The following is a 7,562-nucleotide window of genomic DNA, read 5'->3' as shown; positions in this document are numbered from 1 at the left end:
AGCACCCGAATTTTGACCAATCTCAATTGGAACGCGCTGTGCCCGTCCCACTTGATTTGGAAGGCGGCGTTGGAGAGGTGGTTGTTGTTGTTGTAGAGGTGCGACATGTGCAGCCGGTGGTGGTTGGGGAAGACGCTTTAGTAATTCAGTAAACTTGTTATCCAGCTTTGTCTCAAACGACTTCTCCACGGCATCTATCTTCTCCATAGCCTCTTCAAATCTGTTTAGCACATCTCCCACCTGGCCACTCATCATTTGCTGAAATTTATCATGCAACTCCTTGTTCGTCATGTTCGCCCAATCAGTCTCATCGGCTTGTGAACCTGCCATGGTTAGCAGCAATAGAAACACAAAAGAATATGATCCTGCAGACTACTAGAAGTGGTGGGATGGTGGTGTGTCACAAAACCTTCAAGCGAATCTCAAATTCTTACCAGTTCTTACCCAGCAGCAGGTGGTGATCGGCAACCGTTGTAGTCAAAAACTCTCAAAGCTTGGATATAGCGATTACCAGGGAGAGTCAAACGCACGATGTAGACTTATGTGGAGCTGGGAAGGCTTATAATATGGTAGCAAAATGGTAAGCAATAATCAATTCAGAGATGCAAAGTTGAATAAACGCTCAACGACGGTACTGTGCTGGTCCTAGGCTAGACCGTGCTAGAGACGCGAGCCTAGAACACTAACAAAATCACGGCGCTGCACGTAAACAAGGGAAAAGCACACTCAGGAATTTTTTTTTTCGCTCTTTTTTTTTTCCGAGACCTACTCAGGCAAGGAAACACGAAACGGAAAATATATGGATCTCTAAAACAAACCGACTATGAAAAGAACTCGGATTGGTGGTGGATATATGGCGGTAGTATATGGCAGCGGTGGTGGTATATGGCAGCGGTGGTGGTATATGGATACGGATTCAAAGCGGTGGCGGATAAGCAATGGTGGTAGATGGCAAGGCGATGATGATGGTGCGGCGGCGGCGTGACAACTTATGACCAGAACTCGAAACTCTAAAAGACTAGACTCTAAGACCAGCAACTTGACACGACGATGCAACCGCAAATTCAACAAAGCAAAAACCCTAAAAAGATTATGCAAAGGCTCAGATTGGTTCGGATATGAGGAACTAACCCTAATTTTTTTTGTGGCTTTTTCGTGGACTGTAGGTATGAAGAACAGACTCGATCTAAACTACGAAAAACTGTAAAATCTCACCGAGCAACCTGGAAATCTGATACCACTTGATAGAGGCAAAGGTGTCCCGTCTTTCGATGAGATGATGAATATCGCTTTGATGGAAGTCGACTTTGACGATCCGACTACGAACGTGCGAGGACGTCGCGCCTTGGCAATCGCTAAACCAACTCCGAGAGGTTATCGACCACGCCGGAGCACGATCAACCTGACCACGAGGGTCTGTTTCCTGCGAGCAAACGAAGAACAGGCAAGAAACTGAGATTGCAATCTGGATATTGCGAATATAAGATGAAAGCTTTATTGATCAAGGTGGGGTTCTGTGACGCCTTTGTCTGGTCGCTGAACACAAACGAAGTACGCGAAGTTGCAGCTATGGCGAACTTTTAATCTAAACAAAACCCAAAGTCTAAACGACGCCCTAAGGGCTGTATATATGGAGGAAGAGGGGGGGGGAATTTCGTGGCCCTTGAGGAAGGGGTCCGAAACCAACCCTATCTCTTGTTTCCCCACACATACGGACTCTAAAAACAGCCTATACTTATGTATTTCGAAATTACATGGGCCTGGCCCAATAATAAGGTGACTCAGCACCTAGAATAGCCTCTGGACGAAAGTTATGAAGTAGCATCTTGTATATTTCGTCCAAGGCTTCATGCACGCATTATGGTGGCTTCAACGTCCTGAAATCATCACTTGTAACTCCGTTCTTGTTCCCCATGCGCATGCCATCATCTCCATGCTTGTTCTTGCTCCAATGTTCATCCTTCTCAAAGCTAGGCCCTTCATTTGTAAGCAAAACAAATGTATCCAATTTAGGCAGCATCATATTCTCATGAACATTAGAATCATTAGCAAGAAACGAAAGTACCTGGTAATTTAATTGGCGTGCGCGAGCTCTAGTAATTGGTCCAGTATGTATAGCAGCAGGGCCTGTGGGTGTAATAATTGTATTGATGTCCTCATCAATGATAAATGTTTATTATTCATGCTAGAATTGTATTAACCGGAAACTTGATACATGTGTGAATACATAGACAAACAGAGTGTCACTAGTATGCCTCTACTTGACTAGCTCGTTGATCAAAGATGGTTATGTTTCCTAGCCATAGACATGAGTTGTCATTTGATTAACGGGATCACATCATTAGGAGAATGATGTGATTGACTTGACCCATTCCGTTAGCATAGCACTCGATCGTTTAGTATGTTGCTATTGCTTTCTTCATGACTTATACATGTTCCTATGATTATGAGATTATGCAACTCCCGTTTACCGGAGGAACACTTTGTGTGCTACCAAACGTCACAACGTAACTGGGTGATTACAAAGGTGCTCTAAAGGTGTCTCCAAAGGTACTTGTTGGGTTGGCGTATTTCGAGATTAGGATTTGTCACTCCGATTGTCGGAGAGGTATCTCTAGGCCCACTCAGTAATACACATCACTATAAGCCTTGCAAGCATTGTGACTAATGAGTTAGTTGCGGGATGATGTATTACGGAACGAGTAAAGAGACTTGCCGGTAACGAGATTGAACTAGGTATCGAGATACCGACGATCGAATCTCGGGCAAGTAACATACCGATGACAAGGGGAACAACGTATGTTGTTATGCGGTCTGACCGATAAAGATCTTCGTAGAATATGTGGGAGCCAATATGGGCATCCAGGTCCCGCTATTGGTTATTGACCGGAGAGGTATCTCGGTCATGCCTGCATAGTTCTCGAACCCGTAGGGTCCGCACGCTTAACGTTATGATGACGGTTATATTATGAGTTTATATGTTTTGATGTACCGAAGGTTGTTCGGAGTCCCGGATGTGATCACGGACATGACGAGGAGTCTCGAAATGGTCGAGACATAAAGATTGATATATTGGAAGCCTATGTTTGGACATCGGAAGTGTTCCGGGTGAAATCGGAATTTTCCGGAGTACTGGGAGGTTACCGGAACCCCCCCGGTAACTTAATGGGCCTTAGTGGGCCTAGGTGGAAGAGAGGAGAGGAGGCCAGGGCAGGGCCGCGCGCCCCTCCCCCCTAGTCCGAATAGGACAAGGAGAGGGGGGCGCCCCCCCCCCTTCCTTCCTCCCCTCCACCTCTTCCCCCTTTCTCTCCTAGTCCAACATGGAAAAGGGGGGGAGTCCTACTCCCGGTAGGAGTAGGACTCCTCCTGGCGTGCCTCTCCTCTAGGCCGGCCGAACCCTCCCCCCCCCTTGCTCCTTTATATACGGGGGCAGGGGGCACCTCTAGACACACAATTGATCAACGATCTTTTAGCCGTGTGCGGTGCCCCCCTCCACCATATTACACCTCGATAATATCGTAGCGGTGCTTAGGCGAAGCCCTGCGTCGGTAGAACATCATGATCGTCACCACGCCATCGTGCTGACGAAACTCTCCCTCCACACTCGGCTGGATCGGAGTTCGAGGGACGTCATCGAGCTGAACGTGTGCTGAACTCGGAGGTGCCGTACGTTCGGTACTTGATCGGTCGGATCGTGAAGACGTACGACTACATCAACCGCGTTGTGCTAACGCTTCCGCTTTCGGTCTACGAGGGTACATGGACAACACTCTCCCCTCTCGTTGCTATGCATCACCATGATCTTGCGTGTTCGTAGGAATTTTTTTGAAATTACTACGTTCCCCAACAATGGCATCCGAGCCTGGTTTTATGCGTTGATGTTATATGCATGAGTAGAACACGAGTGAGTTGTGGGCGATATAAGTCATACTGCTTACCAGCATGTCATATTTTGGTTTAGCGGTATTGTGAGATGAAGCGGCCCGGACCGACATTACGCGTACGCTTACGCGAGACTAGTTTCACCGTTGCGAGCACTCATTGCTTAAAGGTGACTGGCGGGTGTCTGTCTCTCTCACTTTAGTTGAACCGAGTGTGGCTACGCTCGGTCCTTGCGAAGGTTAAAACAGCACCAACTTGACAAACTATCGTTGTGGTTTTGATGCGTAGGTAAGAACGGTTCTTGCTAAGCCCGTAGCAGCCGCGTAAAACTTGCAACAACAAAGTAGAGGACGTCTAACTTGTTTTTGCAGGGCATGTTGTGATGTGATATGGTCAAGACATGATGCTATATTTTATTGTATGAGATGATCATGTTTTGTAACCGAGTTATCGGCAACTGGCAGGAGCCATATGGTTGTCACTTTATTGTATGCAATGCAATCGCCATGTAATTGTTTTACTTTATCACTAAGGGGTAGCGATAGTCGTAAAAGCAACAGTTGGCGAGACGACAACGATACTACGATGGAGATCAAGGTGTCGCACCGGTGACGATGCTGATCATGACGGTGCTTCGGAGATGGAGATCACAAGCACAAGATGATGATGGCCATATCATATCACTTATATTGATTGCATGTGATGTTTATCTTTTATGCATCTTATCTTGCTTTGATTGACGGTAGCATTATAAGACGATCTCTCACTAAAATTTCAAGATAAAAGTGTTCTCCCTGAGTATGCACCGTTGCGAAAGTTCTTCGTGCCGATACACCACGTGATGATCGGGTGTGATAGGCTCTACGTTCAAATACAACGGGTGCAAAACAGTTGCACACGCGGAATACTCAGGTTAAACTTGACGAGCCTAGCATATGCAGATATGGCCTCGGAACACGGAGACCGAAAGGTCGAGCGTGAATCATATAGTAGATATGATCAACATAGTGATGTTCACCATTGAAACTACTCCATCTCACGTGATGATCGGACATGGTTTAGTTGATATGGATCACGTGATCACCTAGAGGATTAGAGGGATGTCTATCTAAGTGGGAGTTCTTAAGTAATATGATTAATTGAACTTGAATTTATCATGAACTTAGTCCTAATAGCATTTTGCAAATTATGTTGTAGATCAATAGCTCGCGTTGTTGCTTCCCTGTGTTTATTTTTGATATGTTCCTAGAGAAAAATTATGTTGAAAGATGTTAGTAGCAAAGATGCTGATTGGATCCGTGATCTGAGGATTATCCTCATTGCTGCACAGAAGAATTATGTCATTGATACACCGCTAGGTGACAGACCTATTACAGGAGCAGATGCAGACGTTATGAATGTTTGGCTAGCTCAGTATGATGACTACTTGATAGTTTAGTGCACCATGCTTAACGGCTTAGAATCGGGACTTCAAAGACGTTTTGAACGTCATGGACCATATGAGTTGTTCCAGGAGTTGAAGTTAATATTTCAAGAAAATACCCAAGTTGAGAGATATGAAGTCTCCAACAAGTTCTATAGCTAAAAGATGGGGGAGAATAGCTCAAGCAGTGAGCATGTGCTCAGATTGTCTGGGTACCACAATCGCTTGAATCAATGGGAGTTAATCTTCCAGATAAAATAGTGATTGACAGAATTCTCTAGTCACCATCACCAAGTTAGTAGAACTTCGTGATGAACTATAGTATGCAAGGGATGACGAAAGTAATTCCCGAGCTCTTCGTGATGCTGAAATCGACGAAGGTAGAAATCAAGAAAAACATCAAGTGTTGATGGTTAACAAGATCACTAGTTTCAAGAAAAGGGCAAAGGGATAGAAGGGGAACTTCAAAAAGAACGGCAAGCAAGTTGCTACTCAAGTGAAGAAGCCCAAGTTTGTACCTAAGCCTGAGACTAAGTGCTTCTACTGCAAAGGGACTGGTCACTAGAAGCGGAACTGCCCCAACTATTTGGTGGATAAGAAGGATGGCAAAGTGAACAAAGGTATATTGGATATACATGTTATTGATGTGTACTTTACTAGTGTTTATAGCAACCCCTCGGTATTTGATACTGGTTCAGTTGCTAAGAGTAGTAACTCGAAACGGGAGTTGCAGAATAAACAGAGACTAGTAAAAGGCGAGGTGACGATGTGTGTTGGAAGTAGTTCCAAGATTGATATGATCATCATCGCACACTCCCTATACTTTCGGGATTACTGTTGAAACTAAATAAGTGTTATTTGGTGTTTGCGTTAAGCATGAATATGATTTGATCATGTTTGTTGCAATACGGTTATTCATTTAAATTAGAGAATAATTGTTGTTCTGTTTACATGAATAAAACCTTCTATGGTCATACACCCAATAAAATGGTTTGTTGGATCTCGATCGTAGTGATACACATATTCATAATAATGAAAGCCAAAAGATGCAAAGTTAATAATGATAGTACAACTTATTTGTGGCACTACCGTTTAAGTCATATTGGTGTAAAGCGCATGAAGAAACTCCATACTGATGGGGTTTTGGAATCACTTGATTATGAATCACTTGATGCTTGCGAACCGTGCCTCATGGGCAAGATGACTAAAACGCCATTCTCCGGAACTATGGAGAGAGCAACAGATTTGTTAGGAAATCATACATATAGATGTATGTGGTCCGATGAATATTGAGGCTCATAGCAGCTATCATTATTTTCTGACCTTCACAAATGATTTGAGCAGATATGGGTATATCTGCTTAATGAAACAGAAGTCTGAAACATTTGAAAAGTTCATATAATTTCAGAGTGAAGTGGAAAATCATCGTAACAAGAAAATAAAGTTTCTACGATCTGATCGTGGAGAAGAGTATTTGAGTTACGAGTTTGGCCTTCAGTTAAAACAATGTAAAATAGTTTCACTACTCACGCCACCTGGAACACCACAGTGTAATGGTGTGTCCGAACATCATAACCGTACTTTATTAGATATGGTGCGATATATGATGTCTCTTACCGATCTACCGCTATCGTTTTGGGGTTATGCATTAGAGACAGCTGCATTCACGTTAAATAGGGTACCATCTAAATCCGTTGAGACGACATCTTATGAACTGTGGTTTGGCAAGAAACCAAAGTTGTTGTTTCTTAAAGTTTGGGGTTGCGATGCTTATATGAAAAAGTTTCATCCTGATAAGCTCAAACCCAAATCGGAGAAATGTGTCTTCATAGGATACCCAAAGGAGACAGTTGGGTACACCTTCTATCACAGATCCGAAGGCAAGACATTCATTGCTAAGAATGGATCCTTTCTAGAGAAGGAGTTTCTCTCGAAAGAAGTGAGTGGGAGGAAAGTAGAACTTGATGAGGTAACTGTACCTGCTCCCTTATTGGAAAGTAGTTCATCACAGAAATCTGTTCCTGTGACTCCTACACCAATTAGTGAGGAAGTTAATGATGATGATCATGTAACTTCAGATCAAGTTACTACCAAACCTCGTAGGTAAACCAGAGTGAGATCCACACCAGAGTGGAACGGTAATCCTGTTCTGGAGGTCATGTTATTTGACCATGACGAACCTACGAACTATGAGGAAGCGATGATGAGCCCAGATTCCCCGAAATGGCTTGAGGCCATGAAATCTGAGATGAGATCC

The sequence above is a fragment of the Triticum aestivum genome, chromosome 5D (assembly GCF_018294505.1).
Source record: "Triticum aestivum cultivar Chinese Spring chromosome 5D, IWGSC CS RefSeq v2.1, whole genome shotgun sequence".
In the NCBI taxonomy this organism is placed as follows: Eukaryota; Viridiplantae; Streptophyta; class Magnoliopsida; order Poales; family Poaceae; genus Triticum; species Triticum aestivum.
Note: the sequence above shows the minus strand (reverse complement) of the source record.